Source organism: Oryctolagus cuniculus, chromosome 21, assembly GCF_051225735.1.
Source record: "Oryctolagus cuniculus isolate XC-2025 breed Fujian yellow rabbit chromosome 21, ASM5122573v1, whole genome shotgun sequence".
Classification (NCBI taxonomy): Eukaryota; Metazoa; Chordata; class Mammalia; order Lagomorpha; family Leporidae; genus Oryctolagus; species Oryctolagus cuniculus.
Window position 1 is genome coordinate 48,808,429 of NC_142887.1, and position 21,918 is coordinate 48,830,346.

Below are 21,918 nucleotides of genomic sequence, written 5' to 3' on the forward strand. Positions count from 1 at the left end.
AAAGTTCTCTGCTAGTATCTCACTAAAAAGGCCTTCCAATCCTTTCTCTCTCTCCATGCCTTCAGGAACTCCTAGAACTCGAATGTTGGTTTTTTTGATAGTATCCTGTAGATTCCCAACAATATTTTTTAGGTTTCTAATTTCCTCTTCTTTTCTTTGGTTTGACTGTATGTTTTCCTGTGCTCTATCTTCTAAGTCCGATATTCTCTCTTCTGCTTCACCCATTCTGTTTTTAAGGCTTTCTAATGTGTTTGTCATTTGATCTATTGAGCTCTTCATTTCATTTTGATTTCTCTTCACTATAACACTTTCCTGTTCTACTAGTTTCTGAGTTTCATTTTGACTCTTCCTTAAAATTTCGTTTTCACGAGAGAGATTTTCAATCTTGTCCATTAAGGATTTCTGTAGTTCAAGGATTTGCTTTTGAAAACTTCTAAATGTTCTTATCATAAATTTTTTGAAATCCGTATCTTGCATTTCTTCTATCTCATCATCTTCATACTCTTGGCTTGGGGTGTTTTGCTTATTTGGAGGCATCATAGTGTCATCGTTGATCTTGCTCCCTCTATTTCTGTGTTTGTTACTCGGCATAGTTAATTCTTCTTGCGTCACTGTGCGTTTTTTTTTTCTTTCTTTCTTTTTTTTTTTATTTATACTGTGTCCGTGTTAAGTGGACTGCCTGCTGTTGGAGGAGCCTTGGAGGCTTGAGATGGGTGCGGCCTGAGAGCTCTGCCTGGTTCTTCCAGGTTAAGGGTGTGCAAAGGTGACACCCTCAGGTTATGCGTGGTAAATCTCTCTCTTTTTATTTATTTATTCAGAAGCCCCAGTGCTCCAAGGGGAGTGCATGCCACACAGACAACAGCGGGGAGACTTGGGACGCTCCACACATCGGCGCTGGAAGGGGAGGTGAGCTCAATAACCCGAGACATTGGTGGGGAAACGGGGGTCAGAATCTAGAGGGGGGCCGGAAAGTGCAGCAAACTCACTACCGGAAAGAAGGAAAAAAAAAAGCTTCGGGGTTTCTCTTCCCCCTAACCTTGCAAAGGTTACAAGGCTGCAAGGCTAGAATTCCCAAGAGACAAAGAGCAGGCCTGCGCTCTGGATTTACATATCAATGGGGGAGAGCTAAGGAACTGAGTCACTACAATTCAGTAGCCTAGGCAACCCAGTGGGTGTCCAGAGGAGCCAAAGACTGGAAGCTAAATACCATCAATTCTGCACAGCCGTGCCCTGCGGTGTTACTTACCCCCTGATTAAATCCATATCATCTTAAAAAGATGCAATGCGGGGCTGGCGCTGTGGCATAGCAGATAAAGTTGCTGCCTGCAGTGCTGGCAAGGCATATGGGTGCCAGTTCAAGTCGTGGCTGCTCCACTTCTGAACCAGCTCTCTGCTATGGCCTGGGAAAGCAGTAGAAGGTGGCCCAAGTCCTTGGGGCCTTGCACACATGTGAGAGACTCAGAAGAAGCTCCTGGCTTCAGATCAACACAGACCAGCCATTGTGGCCAACTGGGAGTAAACCAGCAGATGGAAGATCTCACTGTCTCTGTCTGTCTGTCTGTCTCGCTCTCTCTCTCTACCTCTCCTCTATTTGTGCAACTCTTTCAAATAAATAAATAAATCTTTAAGAAAAAAAAAACCTGATTCATGTTATTATCTATGTGTTTTAGAGGCTTTGCAGATGTTGATTACATGTGCCATGAAAACCCATTAAAATGCAAATCCTATAATAGGCAACTCCATGTTCACTAAACTGGTAAAATCCAGTGCATGTGTTGAGAAAAACACACTAGCAATAAATTTCAAAATGCTGTTAAATATTATAAGTGGCTGTCAAAGAGCTAAAAACCTGACAGTGACTCATTATGTCATTTATTTAGTACATAATGCTGAGAAAATCAGAAGTATTTGTTAAAACGTCTGCTAAAATGCACTAGATTTATAATTTTTAAATGCATCTTTCCTATATGTACTGCAGTCCTGTGCTTTCCTAGGCCATTAGCAAAGAGCTGGATTGGAAGTGCAGAAGCAGGGACTCAAACTGGTGCCCATGTGGGATGCTGGTGCTGCAGGTGGATGCTTACTCTACTATGCCACAGAGTGGGCCCAGTGAAAGGTTTTAGGAAGACATCTTTCATGTAGACTAGGCTGCAATATTGCAAGGTAAGGTTTAGCTTTTATTCCCACACATCAGTATTCATCTTTTAGCAACTATAAATACTGAATATCATACATATAGACATAAATATAGGTAACTGCAGATTTTGTTGTCATTCTTTCTAATTTTCTTTTTAATGTCTGCTAATAGGCCATCTTATGGATTATTATATTGATGTTACCTGTACACAACCGTCAGGCATTTCCACTGTTGAATGTGTTTATGTGTACAGGCAGTTTTGTTTGTGTGTACATGAATGCACATTTGATGGAGATAGCACTGACAGTAATACTGTGAGAAATCCTAACGCTGATTTCATACTTTCTGTCCTCCACAGAGATGGCTGTCATTGAAGTAGACCACAGGGCCCCCTTTTGCTGTTATGGACTGAAATGTGCCTCCCTAAAACTCAAACACTGAAGTGCTAACCACCAACATGACTCTACCTGAAGAAAGTGCATTTAAGCAGATCAAATGATAGATGTGTCTGCCTCATCGGAGAAAGTCTTCTGGAAAAATTGAGCCTATTAGGACCTTGATCTGATATTTTCAACCTCACAACTCTGAGAAGTAAAATTCCATGATTTAAATCATATTCTCTGTGGTATTTTCTTAGCAAATTAATATATCCTCATTTCTGCCAGCATTTTCTGCTGTCATCTAGAAGGTCCTCGTGATTAGCAGACACATATAGAAACTAAAAACTATGATTTTAGATTACCAAGTATCTCCTAACACAAAAAAGATATCCCAGAAGCAACCTACTACCATCCTCCAGGACCCAGAAAAAAACAGGAATGAGTCAAGTTGCAGGGCAGTAGAAAAAAGTGAATAATGAAAGATCACAGCAGAAATAAATAAGGAAGGGTATGGTGCTGTGGCATAGTGGGTTAAAGCCTTGACCTGCTGTGCATGCATCCCATATATTGCTGCTAGGAGACCAGGTGCTCCACTTCCAATCCAGCTCCCTACTAATGCACCTGGGAAATCGGTGGAAGATGGCCCGAGTTCTTGGGTGCTGGCACCCACATGAGAGACTTGGAAGAAGCATCTGGCCTTTCAAATAAATAAATAAATCTTAAAAAAAATAGAAGCAGTGTTAGCACTGTTGGAAAAACAGACACATAGTTCAATGGAAAAGAATAGGCAGCTGAAATAAACTGACTTTTCTACAGGCAACTCCTATTTAACAAAGGAAATAAAACCAACAGGAGAAAGAAGAATCCCTTTAGCAAATGGTTTAAAGGAAAGTGATTATCCATATGTAGAAGCCTGAAAATATGCCCCAACACCTCATACACTATGTAAAAGCAACTCAAGGTGAATTAAAAGTCTAAATATAAAACCAAAAACTAAGTAAACATATGAGAAACTGTAAAACATTAGCATAGACAACAGTTTTGGGTAAGATTCCAAAAGCACAAGTAACAAAAATAAAATATACAAATTTGAGCATATCAAATTAAGATACATCTTCACAACAAAGTAATCAACAGAGTGAAGATACAATGGGCAGAATGGCAGAAAACATTGAAAACTCTGAATATGACAAACGATTGATAGCCAGAACATACATATATAGAACTGGAAAAACTCCAAACAAGAAGCAAAATGTACAGTTAAGAAATGGGCAATGATCAGAATAGATGTTTCTCAGAAGAAGAAATCTAAATGGTCAAGACATATATGAACATGCCCAATATCACTAGCCATTAGGGAAATGTAAACCAAAACCAATAGCAGACTCCATCTGTGGGAGAAGACAATGCTGGGGTTTTCATTTGTGCAACAAGTGGGTTTAGAGGACCCTGTTCACCATTAGGGCAGAGTCTACATGGAAGTAAGGAAACCTTAATGTTTTCCTAATGGGCTTGTTAAATTCTTGACCAGTGCCTATTACCTTTGCCACATACTTTCCAGTCTCACTACTTTCCTTCTTCTTCCTCTTCTCTGTGGCTTGCAAAACCAGTATACCTTCTATATACTGAGGATACTTTTGTTTTGTTTTATTCCTTCTGTCTCATGATGTTTCTCTAAGAAATTACAACCCTCAAAGTATTCATTCATTTATGCAGTCTGCAGTTTTCATGGGCTACTACATGGCAAAGTACTAGGTTAAAGGAAAGGTATAGGTCAGGAACTGAGCAAAGTTCACAATGATGAAGCCATTGGGGAAATGAACCTGATGCAAGACCTCTCTCTCTCTCTCTCTCTCTCTGCCTCTCCTTCTCTCTCTGTGTAACTCTGATTTTCAAATAAATAAATAAATCTTTAAAAACAAACTAAATAAATATAGTAATAACCTGGTGGCAATACCTTTCTATCAGAACATGTGAAGCATTCAAACACAGTTTGTCCCAGAAAGTCAGCCATAGTTTTCAAGGGCACATCTTCTACTCCACTTGCAGACATCTCTGTGGGGGGAAAGGGGCACTTATTTCTTCCCCTCTTCTTTCTTACCACTCTCACAGTTATAACTTCTATAGATGCTTCCAGAGACCAGTCTCTATGAAATTGTAGAACTAATATCCTCCCATGTCAAAAATGTCATGGGTTTAAACACAGAACCCAAAATAAGACAAGTAACTGGCCTTCTTAATTACACAGTGTGGAATGTAAGATTCTCAGTGGATCCCTGGGTAACTGTAAAGTACTGGGCAGAGGAAAACTGCTACTTATCTGTATTTATGATGCTGTAATTCTCCACTTTATGCAAACTCAGATTAAAAGAGCTCCAGTTAGTGGGCAGCACTGTTGCATAGCGGGTAAACCTACTGCCTGCAGTGTCAGCATCCCATATGGGTGCCGGTTGGGATCCTGGCTGCTGCACTTCCCATCCAGCTCTCTGCTGTGGCCTGGGAAAACAGTAGAAGATGGCCCAAATCCCCTATCTCCTGCACCCACCTATGAGACCTGGAAAAAGCTCCTGGCTCCTGGTTTTGGATCCAAACAGCTCCAGCCATCTCTCTGTGCTTCTGCCACTCAGTAATTCTGCCTTTCAAATAAATAAATAATTATTTTAAAAAACAGCTTCATCCCAGAAGAAGCTCCAGGCTACTGGCTTCAGACTGCCACAGCTCCAGCTGTTGCTGCCAATTGGGGAGTGAACCATCGGATGGAAGACCTCTCTCTCTCTCTCTCTCTCTCTCTCCTCCCTGTGTAACTCTTTCAAATGAATAAATAAATCTTTAAAAAAGTAGCTCCAGTTCTTGACAACACAGTAGACTTGCATTGATTTTAGTTCCCTTCTCACTTTGCAAAGGGATCAGTGGCAGGTAAAAACAGTTGACAGCCTTGCTAACAGGAGAAGAAATAGTTGAAGACAGAAAATGAAAAGCAGCCAAATAAATCATCAAAGAAAGAGAAGTGGACCCCATCCAACACAAACCTTTAAAAGTGGATGCTCACAATTAACGAGTGAAACAGCTGCCCACTGAAATCTTTTCTAGGGAGGGAAGGTGTCCTAAGTTCTGCCTCTGTAAACTCCAGTCATAAATCTGTCCTAATAAATCTGTCCCTGGCATCTCTTTTACAAACATACTGGACCCACTGACCATTGGAAATGTGGTCCTAAGTCATGTAGGCTGCCATTTAAACTCACCAATGCTGTAACAGCTAAGAAACTTGAATTTGATGCTCAATTCTCAGGAAATCATTCCAGTTGAGCCTAGGGTCATTAATATAAACTCCCAGGATCCTCCACTGTCTCTGTGCCTGTTTGAAAGAAGGGAGTTTTCCCACCCCAGGTTTCTGTAACAGCTTCAAATTCCAGATTGGAAAAATCTGATAATTAATACTTGAGAGGGATCAATGCACAAAGCAGCTATTCACGCTTCACACTGCTCCCTCTGGGAAAAATCTGAACACTCAGGGCCACACCCGGCAGGTGTGTCTGTGGGAACCCCACCAGGAAGATGAGGTGCAGGATGAGAGCAGTGGGGCAGATCCTAGTCAGATCCTCCTTCCCACCCCTCTGCTGCCCCAGGCTCCCTGCTGAAGGCCATCCAGCCCCACCCTGCAGGAACCAGCCCAGGAAACATCAAGAGACCTGGCCAGACTGCATTCTGAGACCACCCACAGTGGGAACCCAGCTTATTTAACTGTGGAGAGCAGGAGTCTTTCCGCCTTCCTTCCCTGCATGTGCAGGTTCCCAGAACGGTGCCCTCTCTCTCCTGTAACCACTAAATAAAGCACATTAGGGACAGTTTGGGTGAGGTTCTGCAGGGGAGAGTCTGGGCGCTGGGAGCCTGGGAAGCAGAGGTGGGAGACAGAACAGCCCGGGTCCCAGCCCTGACCTCGGGGGAAACTGCCATGATCTCTGGCACCCAGGCACCCACCCTTCTCCCACACACATCTCCGCCCCTTCCTGCATGCCAAACCTGCAGGAGAAAGTCCTGGGAGCAGGTACCCTTTCTTCCGGACACACGGGGAGCGAAGCAGGGAGTGCGGGGAAGAGAGTCCCTGGCACGTGGGACCCACAGGTGGAGGATGAAGAGGGAAGAAGCAGCAGGAGGCAGGCTTGGGGTGAGCACTTGGAAACTGCCTGGGATCGCACGTGCAGACGAGGAGATGCAGTAAATGCCAGAGAAGGAGCAGCACAGCCCCCAGGGCTGACCCTGAGCAGGGAATGAACTCCCTCTGGTCCAACTCAGAGCCCCAGGGACTGGCACTAGCACACGCATGCACACAGGCATTCGGAAGGCAGAATACATCGGAGCTCCTGGGAACTCTGGGAAATGGAGTCCAGGCCGCAGCATCCCTAGAGACACCAGCTGGCCCTCCCCAAGGGCTGCAGTCTGGGGTGGGTGCCCACAACCAGAGGGCATTTGCTTTTGTTAAGTCCCTCCTTCCTTTCCTTCCCACCCCAAAATCTCAAGGATCAGTTGCTGTTCTTCCTTTCCTGAATCAAATCTTAAAGAGTGACACTCACTGCTGCTAACTGACCCCAAATCCTGGCTCCCTCATACCCTCTGTCTCTTCCAGAAAAATCTTATTTACTATTTTGGCCCTAGAAATCATAAATGGCTATGATAGAATGTAACTTTTAACAGAGGTGTAGTAGGCACGGTTTAATATCCAGTTTTGAGAATACAATTTTCATTTGTGCTTTATTGATGTTTATAGTTCTTTTAAGATTTATTTATTTATTTGGAATTCAGATTTACAGAGAAGGAGATGCAGAGAGAGAGAGAGAGAGAGAGAGAGATGTTTTCCATCCGCTGGTTCACTCCCCAATTGGCAGCAGCGCCACAGCGCTGACCCCTTATAGTTCTTTTCAAATCATTTTACACTGTCTTTTTATTCATCTACTACAGAGACAGAAGAATGGACACAGAGCTTACATAGCTGAGTATTCAAGGAGACAGGTTAAGGGGTTAAATGCCTTATATCATATCATTTATACCTTAGATTAATTCTGGGGACAGTATTATCTGGAGTTTACAAAGTAGAAACTGAATGGAAAGAGCTTAGAAAAACATGGTGTTTTTTAATATCATTAAAAAGTCTAAGTTAAAGGCCAATCAAGGGGCCAGCACTGTGGCATAGCAGGTAAAGCTACCGCCAGCATTGACATTCCATATGGGTGGAGGTTGAGTCCCGGCTACTCTGCTTTCAATCCAACTCTCTGTTATGGCCAGGGAAAGCGGTGGAAGATGGCCCAAGTCCTTGGGCAGCTGCACCTGTGTGGGAGACCCAGAAGAAGCTCCTGGCTGCTGGCATCGGATCAGTACAGCTCCAGCCATTGTGACCAATTGGTGAGTGAACCAAAAGATGGAAGATCTCTCTCTCTCTCTCTCTCTCTCTCTATCTCTATCTCTCTCTCCCCCTTCTACTCTGTGTAACTCTGACTTTCAAATAAATAAATAAATCTTTTTAGAGAGCTAATCAACATATAATACTAGCTTAAAAATCTTTCTTTTGTCTTGGGTCTCAGTTTTTAAAATCTGATTTCTCAAAGGGAAAAATGTGAGAGAGATGAAGAGTACCTAAAAATAATTTACTGTAATTATTTACTGTAATAATTTACTGTAATGATTTACTATAATTTACTGTAATAATTTACCATAAAGAACCACATAGGATTATAACTTGTCTAGAAAACAAAGGAGATTCAAAGTTGCTATTATTTCATCGTTATTTTTTTCTTATTTTTAATATCAAGGTAGTATATAAATATTATGCACTCCCAGGTATTTGTGTTGTTTGATATGTTTTATTTTTTAAGCAGAAATTCAAAGAGATAACTGGGTAACATGGAGTTCTGTGTTTCTGATTACTTCTCTCAATTAGAGATCATGGGATTAGAGTTGGTGCTAGATTAAGAATACTTAAATCTTTATCCACTGACTTCACACCAGCATTCACTGTTAAACAATATTCTTTGGGTAGATTGCTCTTTCTTGCCAGACTGTAAACTTCATGGGGTCTAGAAACATATTTGCTTTGACACTAAAACTCAGCATCTTGACAGTCATTTAGTTGAATAAATAAATGATATACAAAATAAATATTTCTGCCTCTCAATAACTGCCTAATAGAGAAGGAAATAGAAATCAATTTGATGACTCTCAGTATTAGGTGAATATATAATTTGTTGTTCTGACATAAGCTTGGTCATGAAAAGGGCATATTAATAATTCCACAGAGTTGATGAACACCTAGGGCCAAGCGGGTTAAATGTTCACCCTAGCTATGTAAGGCATTCCATGTCAATAGGAGAGGGAGGAGGAAGAGGGGAGGGAGTGTAGGTGGGAAGGTGGTTACGGTGGGAAGAATCACGATGCTCATTAATTAGCAGCAAAGAGAGAAGCTGTGATCATTTGTTGCTTAAGAAAGGGTGATAGGCATTATTTAATTATAATGCAGGCATCAGTGTTTTCCTGTCTCTGAAATAGGAAGTCTATAACTCACACTTCCTTGCTCTTTCATCAGAACAATTCAAAACAAAAACCTAATTAAGCATAAGAGGAAGTTATGCATTAGAAGTCTATTCTAATCTCTAGGAGGTTCAGGAGTTGGAAAATTCATCCAAAATCTTGCTGCAAAATGTCCCATACATTTTCCATGACCACTACCCGTAAGCATAAGCTCTTTTAAAGAAAAGATTTATTTATTTGAAAGTCAGAGTTACACAGAGAGAGGAGAGGCAGAGAGAGAGAGAGAGAGAGAGAGAGAGAGAGAGAGAGAATCTTCCATCTGCTGGTTTACTCCCAATTGGATGCAATGGCCAGAGCTGAGCTGATCCAAAGCCAGGAGCTAGGAGCTTCTTCCAGGTCTCCCATGTGGGTTCAGGGGTCCAAGGACGTGGGCCATCTTCTACTGCTTTCTCAGGCCATAGCACAGCTGGATCGGAAGTGGAGCAGCCGGGACTCGAACTGGTGACCATATGGGATGCTGGCACTGCAGGCGGCAGCCTTACCTGCTATGCCAGAGCACCAGCCCCCATAAGCCCTATCTTCTGTAGAACCAGCACCCCAGACACCAGCCACCACATGGCATCCCATGGCACACTCACCCCTGGCAGTGTTCTGCAGCTCCTGCTCCTCTCCACTTTCACTGGAAGAATCTGCAACTCCTTTTTTTCATGCAAGTAATTCTGATTCAGAGGATGTCCCTGACACAATTGGCTGGCAAGTGCCATGGCATGTGTCCATGACCTAGCTAAATGCAAAGCTGGAACATTTTAAACTTTTCACTGCCATGGTGAGACACGGACTCCATCTAATGAAGTAGGGGATTTTTCAGGGAGTCTAGAGAATCAAATATGACAAAATGACAAATCTTTTTTTTTTTTTTAATTTTTGACAGGCAGAGTGGACAGTGAGAGAGAGAGACAGAGAGAGAAAGGTCTTCCTTTGCCGTTGGTTCACCCTCCAATGGCCGCCGCTGCAGCCGGCGCACCGCGCTGATCCAATGGCAGGAGCCAGGATCCAGGTGCTTTTCCTGGTCTCCCATGGGGTGCAGGGCCCAAGCACCTGGGCCATCCTCCACTGCACTCCCTGGCCATAGCAGAGAGCTGGCCTGGAAGAGGGGCAACCGGGACAGAATCCGGCGCCCCAACCGGGACTAGAACCCAGTGTGCCGGCGCCGCAAGGTGGAGGATTAGCCTATTGAGCCACGGCGCCGGCTACAAAATGACAAATCTTAACCAAAGAGTGCCATGGTAGAGATGAAGAGAACCCAAAATGTATTTTTCTATCTTTTCTGAGTTAAGTGACTAAAAACAAAGCCAATGAGGGTTAAACAGACCCATTCTGAAAATTCCTTAACATCTTCATTTCCATCCAAATTAATAGATTACTTGAAGAAAATAAATTTTACATAAATGAAAATGCAGTACCACAGACAAGCGTACAGTACATAGGCCCTCAGTTAGCTTCAAGCCATCTGGGTCCATTAATGTGTTCTTCCAGAACCAAAGCTGCAGTACAATAGACCACAGCCTCTGACATTCCTCCTCCACCCTGATGGATTTTGGGTTTTCCTCCCACCTCCCCTCTCCTGTGAATACATCAGTAGCAGGACAAATGGAATCCAAAGATACGATGATGTTATTTAACGTGGAATAAACATAGTGTTTTAGTCAGTACAATCCTCAATACTACAATAATAATTCCAAGTTCACTGATTATGAAAGTATATGAAATCTATTCCTAAGTAATCATAACATCGAGAGCTAAATGTAGACTTTCAGAGTGAAAGAAACAGAGAATTGTGTAGAGATGTGTATCTCTATAATACAGATTTACCGCTGTACTTTATGGACAGTGCACCATGTTTGTATTTTCTTTTCTTTTTTTTTTGCATTCTGGCATAGTTTATTACATCCAGCTTGTCACTTTGGAAATTTTATGATTAGACACTAATATACAACAAATTTTGAATCCTTACAGATAATATAGAGCACCCTAGGCCCTCCCAAGGGCAGGAAACAGAAGAGCTCATAGACTGGCTGCAACTGCAAGAAGCAGATGAAGATATCATCAGAAAGATACATATTCCTGAAGTGTGGCTGCTGAGCAGTTCTGCCCTTATGGATCTCATCTCTGTTTCAGATCATTAAAGAAAGTTACATGCTTTTTGACATTTCTAAAGATTTCACTAATGAGAATCTAAGATATCTTCACTACGCTAAGAGCCTCAGAACAGCCCAAAGACTTGGGCCATCTTCTACTGCTTTCCCAGGCCATAGCAGAGAGCTGGATCAGAAGAGGAGCAGCCGGGACTAGGACCGGAGCCCATATGGGATGCTGGCACTTCAGGCCAGTGCTTTAACCCGCTGTGCCACAGCACTGGCCACAATGTAGTATTTCTAATAGAAGAGTTGGTTAAGTCATTAACTCCTCTAAAATACAAGTTAAGTGTTAGTTTTTAAACTTTGATTCATTCATGAGAAAAATAAAAGGTTAATTTTCTCTCTTTGCTTCTGGGTATGTAAATTTTATTCTAAGAATTTAATCATGACTTTTACATCTCAGACCCTATTATGAGTAAGTAGAGAATATTGTGGGGTCATACGCTCATTCCATCAAAGGAACATTTCTCCAATTAAAGAAAACATTATGGGCATCCCATATGGGCACTGGTTCGAGTCCTTGCTGTTCCACTTCTGATCCAGCTCCTTGCTATGGTCTGGGAAAGCAGTAGAAAATGGCCCAAGTGCTTGGGCCCATGCACATGCATGGGAGACCTTGAAGCTCCTGACTCCTAGCTTTGGATGAGCCCAGCTCCAGCCGTTGCAGCCAACTGGAAAGTGAACCAGCAGATGGAAGACTTCTCTCTCTCTATGTAACTCTGCCTTTCAAATAAATAAATAAATCTTTGAAAAAAAAGATGCCCAAGTCTTACATCAGAGTACTGGGGTTCAGTGCCTAGCTCGGGTTCCTAACTCCAGCTTCCTGCAAATACTGATCCTATAAGGCAGCACTGATGGCTCAAGTATTCAGGTTTCTGCCCACACATGGGAGATTAAGATTGAGTTCATGGGCTGGCGCCATGGCTCACTTGGTTAATCCTCTGCCTGTAGCACTGGCATCTCATTTGGGTGCCGGGTTCTAGTCCTGGTTATTCTTCTTCCAGTCCAGCTCTCTGCTGTGGCCCGGGAGGGCAGTGGAGGATGACCCAAGTGCTTGGGCTCCTGCACCTTCATGGGAGACCAGGAAGAAGCACCTGGCTCCTGGCTTTGAATTGGCATAGTGCCAGCTGTAGTGGCCATTTGGGGAATGAGCCAGCAGGTGGAGACCTTTCTGTCTGTTTCTCTCACTATCTTTATCTCTACCTGTCAAATAAATAAAAAAAAATTGAGTTCACACTCCTGGCTTCAGCCTGACCCAGTTCTGGCTGTTGCAGGCATTTTGGGGAGTAAAGCAGAGAATCAGACTGCATTTTCATTCTCTCACCCTCTGCCTTCCAATTAAGTAAAAAAAAAAATTAAAGAAACTCAAACTGGACTAAAGGTAATAATATAGGTAAGTGTCCCACTTCTTTCATATGACCAACCACTAAGTACTAAAAGTTTTCATTTTTTCCACTCACCACATCCTTTTCCCATGACATTTAATTTCCTAGGTTTTAATTTTTCTTTTCCCTAGGTAAATGTGACCACTTGGTGCCAATGCTGTAGCATGAGGTAAGACGCTGCCTGCAATGCCGATATTCCATATGGGTGCTAGCTGAGTCCCTGCAGCTCCCCTTCCAATCTGGCTTCCTGCTAATGGTCCCAGAAAGGCAACAGAAGATAAATGGGGCCCTGCCACCCACATGGGACACCCAGATGAAGTTCCTGTCTTCAGTCTGGCCCAGCCCAGGCCACTGCAGCCACCTGAGGAGTAAACCAGCAGATAGATAATCTCTCTTCCACTCTGCTACATTTTCAAATACATGCATGAATCTTCCTTTAAAAAATAAAAGTAAAAACCACTTAAGCTTTCAAAGGTATACAAGAAAGAAGCTTATAGCACTGATAAATTCAGGACCTAAAACATCTTAATGATTGAAAAAAGCAAAGCAAAGAGCAATATACAGAAAAGCATACATTTTGGTCCCTAAATTTCTAAACCATGAACATGATTATTACATAAATACATTTATATATTTTTAAGATTTGTTTTATTTACTTGAGAAAGGTATTCCATCTGCTGGTTCATTCCCCAAATTACTGCAAACCTGGGGTTGGGCCAGGGCAAAGCCAGGAGTAGGGGCCAGTGCTATGGCACAGCAGATTAACACCCTGGCCTGAAGCACTGGCATCCCATAAGGGCACTGGTTCAAGACCCGGCTGCTCCACTTCTGATTGAGCTTTCAGCTTATGGCCTGGGAAAGCAGTAGGAGATGGCCCAAGTCCTTGGGCCCCTGCAACTAAGTGGGAGACATGGAAGAAGCTCCTGGTTCCTGGCTTCAGATCAGTGCAGCTCCAGCCATTGCAACCATTTGGGGAGTAAACCATCAGATGGAGGACCTCTCTCTCTCTCTCTCTCTCTCTCTCTCTCTCTGTGTGTGTGTGTGTGTGTAACTCAAATAAACAAATCTTTAAAAAAAATCCAGGAGTCAGGGAAATTTCATCCAGGTCTCTCACTTGGGTGCAGGACCCAAGGATTTGTACCATATTCTGCTACTTTCCCAGGTATGTTAGCAGGGAGCTGGATCAGTAGTAGAACATGCAATTGGTGCCCATAGAGGATGCTAGTGCTGCAGGTGCTGGTATAACGCATTTTGCCACAGTGCTGGCCCTGTAACAATTTTTAATTCCTAGTAATTAACAGGGAAGAAAGAAGTATGGCAGGATACCTTTTTAAAAAAAATTATTTTATGTATTTGAAAAAGTTATATAGAGAGGTAGAGAGTGAGGTAGAGAGAGAGAGAGAGAGAGAGAGAGAATCTTTTGTCTGCTGGTTCACTCCCCAAATGGCTACAATGGACAGAGCTGAGCTGATCTGAATCCAGGAGCCAGGAGCTTGGGCAAAAAGGCCCAAGGACTTGGGCCATCCTCTACTGCTTTCCCAGGTGCATTAGCAGGAGGCTGGACTGGAAGTGGAGCATCTGGGACTCTACCAGCACTCATATGGGATGCCTGTATTTCAGGCCAGGGCTTTAACCTGATGTGCCACAAGTGCTGGCTCCAACAGGTGTCCTTTTACTCTCAATAATCTCTTCTTGGTATTGGCAGCAGTTTATAATTTTTTTGTTTATTTGCCTTCTTCTTAATCTATATTTTTAAAAAATTACAAAAAGTTCCAGCACCCTGAGAACCTCCATCACAAGGGCATACAATCAGATGTTTGTCCAGAAAAGGGTGGTGTAGATGCAACGTGGAAAATGCAAGGTGAGTTGATTCATCTTTCTCAGGCTGTGGTTTCCATGGGCAACTTTTACAACCAACTGCCTTATTTGTTCCTCTTCCACAGAGTAGAAAACATGTTAAGTCATCCTATTTAGCCAAAATCCAGTGGCAGCACTTAAATATGTCATCAATCCAGGGCCAGCATTGTGGCACAAAGGGGTAAGTTGCCAACTGCAACAGCAGCATGCCTTATGGCACTGCTTTGAGACTCACCTCCTTCACTTCTCATCCAGCTCTTTGCTTGGGAAAGCAGCAAAGATTGCCCAAGAGTTTGGGTTCCTGCACCCACATGGGGGACTGGGACAGAGTTCCAGGGTCCTGGTTTTGGCCTGGCTCAGCCCCAGCTATTGTGGCCATCTGGAAGTGAGCCAGCAGATGAAAGACAGAGATATCTCTCTCTCTCTCTCATTCTCTCTTCCTTTTACCTAAACATACATTACATAAATAAATGAAAATGCATCCATATAGCAACTTTTTGAGGAAAAGTCTTCTGATTATTGCAGGTATTGTCTCAATGCATAAAAATATTCAGACACAAAAATTATAAACTGATTTATATTTATATTTTGCAACCACATACTTTTCAGAAAAAATTGTCTGCCATTCAGTATAGGCTGCATATAAACCAGTTGCTTCCATGGGTATACACAGATTGATTTTTGTTAATTTACAGGGATCACTGCACTTCCCTGGCATGGAGCTGTCTGAAGAGTTTAAACACTGATGGGTGTGGCATTATTTCTGATATTTGCTTATTATCCAGAGTGCATTCATTAAATATCTATCATGAACTTCACACTCTATAAATCTGTTTCAAATATGTTGGTATTTAATGGTACTTACACACTTACAAACTGAGCTAATCCTCCTAACTTCTCTCTGGAATAGCTATGCCTTTGACATTGCCTTTTTTCACACATATGGAAATGCATAATATGCTTCTGTATGGTACTTCAGATTTTATAAAAGGCTTTTCAGGTAAGATTTACATAACATCATGTGAAAGTGGCCAAAGGACACAGTCTTCTCATTACTGAGGGGAGAGGTATGAAGTGACTCTCTGAACAGTTACTCAGATTCTATCAGTCAGGTTCAGAATCTTATTAGGTATCAGATACACATCTAGATTTTTTTCCCTACTGTCTCTTTGTCAGAATTCCCAGCCTATGAGTGAACTTCAGTCTGAATGAATGCTAATATTCAAGTTTCTAAGTGAAAAAATTACTGAGGTTTGTATTGGTGAGTAGAGCATGTGTCTAAATGTTACTTGTATTTAATAATAAGTATGAATCATATGAAACTGAATATAAGACTATGAAAATTTTTAAGATGAAGAGCATATATTTAAAACCACATTCTTACATTTTGCAAACGTGTTGAAACACCTTACTGGAGCATGTGTTTGGCATAGTGGGAAAGCCTTCCACATCCCAGTCAGAATGCCCGGGCTCAAGCCCTAGCCCTGCTTCTGCTTCTGGCTTCCTGCTAACAGAACCCTGGGAGGCAGCAGCTGATGGCTCAAGTACTTGAGTCCCTGCCACCTATGTGGGAGACCCACACTGAGTTCCTGGCTTCAGCCTGACCCAGCTCTGGTTGGTGCAGACATTTGAGGAATGAGCAGTAAATGGAAGGACTCTCTCTGCTTGCAAATAAACAAAAATAAATATACAGACCTTTTCTTAAGGTGTCTTGCTCACATCTAAATGATTTCCCTTTTCACAGTAAAATACCTAGCTGCCCTCTTTAGTAGCAATGCATGTTTTGCTCTCCATGTCCACTCCTAAGCTCCAAGTACTGGCAGCTCACCTTAGCATGGTGACTGGTTCCAATGTTCAAGTACTCATCTCCCATTCTCTTTTGGTGGGTCTACCGGAAAGAAAGGAGAGTGTCTACAGTGATTAATATCTTACTGTTGCTCTTGCTGTCCACCTGCAGGCCTGAAGGATGACCAACTGAATACACACTGTGAAGTTCTGGACGTAGTTTCCAAAATTCAGTCACTTTGCAGCTGAGGGACTCTGTCCTGTCAATCCCCTGAAAGCCTGCAGGAGTAGGGAGAAGCTGTGTTTGAAGAATTCACAAATAAAGTGCATTGAAGCCAACCACTACCACCCCCATCACACCCCTAATTCAGGGTTCTGGCAAACCCCAAACCAGGAGTTTGGGACCAGGAGTGGTTCAGGAGGTGACCTCGACTCCTTACTCTGGACAGCTCCAAAGTGCCTGGTGCACCCAACAGGAGCTCAGCGCCTCGACCTCCTGCCCTCCTGCCCTCGCCACCAGGACGCCCGGCTCCCAGAGCCTCCAGGAGGCCTGCAGCATCCCTGCAGGTCCAGGCGCACTGGGATGTGCATCCAGAGCTAACCCAAAATACAGGCCCAGCTCAAGTGTCACGTCCCCACAAAGTCACTGTCTCCTACTCCCTCCCGGAAGGCTGCAGGCCAGCACCCGGCACCGGGAGTCGTGGCATTTGGGGTTCACCCGCTCTCCCACATAGGAAGATGCCCCCATGGGAATCCCACTCCACCTGCGGGCAGGGCTGGGGGAACAAGGGCCGAGCCAGCTTCCACCCTAGGACTGCAGCCTGGGAAAGTCCAGGGCCCCAGTGCCCTTGCCGGGCATGGGGTCTCCCTAAGTGTGCTCTGAGTCAGGGCCTCAGCCATCAGCAGCTCCCTTGCTTCCAGAATCTGCTGCAGGGCAGCTCAGGCTCGACCTGGCGGGGGGCCTTGGGCCAATCTTCACTGCCCTGGGGCAGGACCAGGGCTGCCAGACACGCCCCATGCCGGGCTGGCTATACAGGTGGTGGTCATTGGTGGGCAGCTGGTAGTTGCAGTGTGTGCGGGTGACGTGGGTGGTGTTAGGTTCTTGTCCATTTTGTACCTTGGGGCTAGAATGCAGGTGGTGACCTGAGAGTCAGGAGGGGCAGGAGAAGAAGAGACAGACCTGGTGAGTGTGACCACCCACCTCTCCCGCCAGCCCTGCTGGCTGAGGCTTGCAGAACGTGCTGCGCTTGGGGAAGCAATGAAGGCTGAGTCTTAGCAGGAAAACCAAGTGTGCGGTGCTGATTTGCTCACTGATGCAACATCTGTGTGGTCTGCATGGGCAAACAGGGGGAAGGGCTTGGTAGGAGGGCTCTGGAGGCGCACTGGGCCCTTGTGCAGCTGCCTGCTGTAGGCATCCAAGGCAGCAGAGTCCTGCGGGGTCCCTAGAGATCCTGGCTGTGCTGTGCTTCCATCAACCACCCTCCTGCACTGCTGCTTGGGGCAGTGCTTCTGCCGTTGATATCTCATTCGAGTCCATGGTCATTTTCTCATGATGGGCTGATCTCACACAGTGGCAATCATGGAACAAATCACTGTTCTGCAGCATCTGCCTCCCAGGAGCGTTGCAGGTGGACGGGGGTACACGGGTGATTGATGGCACCTCCTGTGTGTGGTCTCTGGCCCATCCAGGACCAAAGGTGGAAAGGGAAGCAGAGGAGCCGGCTCAAGGCAGTCCTGCTGCGGGTTCCATCAGGAGCAAAATGTCTCCCAATTGTGGTAAACCTTGCAGGGAAACTGTCTCCTTTTGTGGGCCAGAGACAGTATCTGCTTTATTAGCTATGCAGTGTATTGATAATTAAAATTTGGGCAGTCCTATCTTTAGTCCTCACAGCGTAGTTACATTCTGAGGAACTGATGAAACTGCTCAGTACTTCGGGACTGAGTGTAATATTAGGTGGGTAAGCCTGTTGTTGGCTTTTGGTTTATAGCTATTAGGTGACTTTATTTGGTAAAAATGCATTCAGGCTCAGTAGTGTATTCAAGGATGACCACTTAGTGAATTGTCTTTTTTTTTTAAGATTAAGAGTATTGAAGACTGGTTGAGCTACCTATGGCAAAACTCCACCATTCCTGGGAAGGCCACAATTGGCAAGAAAAGCAGGTAGCAAGCTTTCATCAAGTAAGTTGAGATTCCTGTGTTTGCAATCTGAACAGCTCACTGCTGAGCTGGGAGGGCAACTGCTCTGAGCACAACTCATTAGAGAACTGCTCTTGCAGACCTTCCCTGAAGGAAGCACTGTTGTGGTCAGAAGCATTCCAGGAGCTGCTGGCCAGCAAATGTGAATTAGACTTGAATTTAATCCATTGCAAGTATCACAAGAGTGCAGAAAGGCTGTGTCCTCAAATGAGCAGCTCACCAAGGAGAATTTGACTTATCCTAGAAGTTCTGTTTATCTCTATTTATTTCTCAGCATATTCACACCAGGTGGGGAAGATAAATCACCCTTCAGCTCTGCAATGGCAGAGGATGCTTTTCATTGCATGCAGTGTTTGCAAGAGACTTAGTTCCCTGAGGATTTATGCCTCTCCTGTAAATACATTTTTGGCATTAAAACAAACTGAAGTATTTATGTTTTAGTAGTATGGAACCAACTTAAGTATTTTGCCTACTGGCACCTTTGTCTTTAAAGAGTTCAATCCGCAGGATTACAGGATTGAGTAAAAACTAGAGAATAGCTAATCCTAGTACTAGAAAAGCACAGGGATTATGTGATCATTAGCTTCCTCATATTCCTCATGTTTCTTTTTCTTTTTCTACCTTCTCTTCCCTACCTACAGATGGTCTGGCTGTATTGGAGGCTTTTCTAAAAACTGAATTCTGTGAAGAAAATATAGGCTACTGGCTGGCTTGTGAAAACTTCCAAAAAAATCCACCCACCCCAGAAGCTATCCTTATATCCAAGATAAATATATGCACTCTTCTTAGAAAAAGGCCCAAAAGAGGTAAGACACAATTCCTCATTTCAGCATAAAGTGTACACTCTTGACATCAAGAAGCAACAGAAGAAGTAAAGACATAAGACTAAAGCAAGGGCCAGGGAATCTGAAAAGCTTCCTCTCCTGGTGTCCTGGCTTTCAAATAAGTATCCCCCTACCTGGCAGGTGAAGCTCATCACACATTACAGCTTCTGATTTTCACTTTCAAAGAGCAGAGCCCCCTTCTCTAACAAAGGATAATGAGTGATCTTTGTTTCAGATGAACATGCTTTCAAACCAAAACTCTTATTATCCAAAATATATAAGAAGCTACAACTCCCAACTTTACAGCTGCCTGGAAAAGGGTGTATTGCTTGATGGAGAATAACTTTTTGAAGTTGTATTTATTTGCAAGGCAGAGTTACAGAGAGAAAAAAGAGGGAAAGACAGAGGTTCACTCCCTTCCTCCAGGTCTCCCATGTGGGGGCAGAGGACCAAGCGCTTGGGCCATTCTCTGCTGCTTTACCCAGCAAAGAGCTGGGGAAGAAGTAGAGCAGCTGGGAGTCAAACTGGCATCCATGTGGGATGTTAGTGCTGCAGGCAGCAGTGTAACTTGCTATGCCACAGCACCAGCCCCCAGAAAGGACTCTTATCCCAGGTCTTTCTTTTGAGTCAGAACGCTACCAGGACTTGTGTTGAAAACCACAGATCACCACAGAACCCCATGAGAAGAAAAAGGAGCCCCAGTGTAGAGTACATGTTCTGTTTCCTAAGGCAGAAGATTTTGACTGCCAGAGACTGACATTCAATTCAGCCTGGGTGTTTGAAAAACAGCCCTCACAACTGTTGATTCCAGTTCAGGTAGTAAATCAGGAAGCTGGTGACTGTCCAGGAGATACCTGTATCAGAACAGCTTCCACCACCGTGAAGACACAGGCAGGAAATACGTGGTCTGAGTGGGGTGGGTCTCGCTGGAAAAGCAGGACTCTGAGATGGAAGATAATGCAATGGAATGCTGTTGATCTAGACTCACTTAAAATCAATAGGTCTGGGATTCTGTGGCCTTAGCTACCTAGCTCTACATCTTTCCTTAAATCCATCCATGTCACCACATGGTTTTAGTTCTAGGTTTTAAGTCCAAACTAATGTAACTTGTTTATTATGTAGAATCATCCACTCTATTGTTGTGTATTGCTGAACCAGAAGTGATGTTTGAATTGTTAAATGGTATTTAAAATAGTGAGTGCTCGTGTGTAGAAAACCACAGTGGCTGTTCCAAGTGCCAAAAACTCTTGAAGGCAGCTAAGCTTTGAAGTGGTCTTTGAATATTTGAATACATTTATTTTGATAAATAATGTCATTGAATACTCAGAGTCTAGGTGTGAGTTGATTTGATTTTGGTAACCGGAAATATGACCAACATAAGATCTTTGTAGTAGAGAAGCAGCATGCATTACTGAATCTGTGCAGGGAGAACTGACAGCCCCCAGAGCTGAGATGAGGGTGACAAGGAAGATGCTCTTTTCTAAACCTAAGTCACAGCACATCTTTAGAACGACCCAGGGTTAAAATTACTAACAGAATCTTTTATTAAACATCAAGGTATTTGATGAGAATAGAACATTGACCTAAATCCCTTCTTGAGGATTAAGAACCAGCTAAATAGCAGGCTGCGGTGGTGACGTCGAAGGGGTTGGGGCCCAGGGTCGGGGGTCGCAGGTCACAATGGCTGGCCCAGAATGGTCGCGGGCTCCCCAGGTCATGGGCCGGCACTGCGGCACGGGGCTCCAGAGGTCAGGGGAAGCCTGCTGAACCACTTCCTGCTTCCTTCCTTGGGCAGAGGTCAGGGATCACAAAGTGACCTAAAGTGACCAGTTCAGGGCAAAAATCCCTGAGGCACCACTGGGTCCTGGGCCTGGCCCGTGGGTGGGGCAGAAGCAGAGGGGAGATGCACAGGACCTGTGGGCCAAGGCTTCAGGTGTTCCTGTTGGCCCCTGGGCACCCACGGGGCCTCAGCCCCTCTCACAATGGAACCGCATGTATACCTCAGACCATTTTTACCCCTAATTCCACTTTAAAGAAAAGTTTATCAAGGTCGGTGCCGTGGCATGGGGGTGCAACCACAGCCTGCAGGGCCCACATCATGGGCGCCAGTTCGAGTCCCTCCCACCCCACTTCCTGTCCCACTCCAGCCAATGAGTGCAGCGGTGATGGACAGGTGCTTGGACCCCACACCACGCAGGAGACCTGGGTGGGGGCGCGTGGGTCTTCAGCCTCCCCCAAACATTGGGGGATCAAACCAGCAGATGGAAGACCCCTGTCTCTATGCCGTTCAAATAAATCTCTTAAAATAAATAAAAAAGAAATGCAAAAAAAAAAAGAACCAGCTAAATAGAAGTGAACTGTATGGAGACAAACACCAATGTTACAGTACTCAACTCTCCACTGCTCCAATGAACAAAGAAGACAAATAAAAGGGATATAGGCCTCCCCTTTTTTGTTATCCTTCCCTTGGTTCCAACTAGCATGGGCTTCCAGAAAATGTACAGGGAATCCATTCTCTTCTGTGGTCAATACATGATCTCAGAATTTCCCTTATTCATTTGCCTAACAGATTTTGATTATGTTACTCTAGGTAAAGGGAAGGCAACAGAACTGCCCTTTTACCCCAATTTTAAAAT

The 21,918-nt window shown here is 44.1% G+C and overlaps 1 long non-coding RNA gene across 1 annotated transcript in view; it reads right to left on the bottom strand.

The window, feature by feature from the left end:
* The window catches only part of LOC149119992 (uncharacterized), a 97,011-nt gene that overhangs the window by 20,566 nt on the left and 54,527 nt on the right, over window positions 1–21,918 (bottom strand). Inside the window, exon 2 of the long non-coding RNA XR_016227120.1 lies at window positions 16,409–16,540. This is a non-coding gene — a long non-coding RNA (uncharacterized LOC149119992). The remainder of the gene's footprint in view (window positions 1–16,408; window positions 16,541–21,918) is intronic.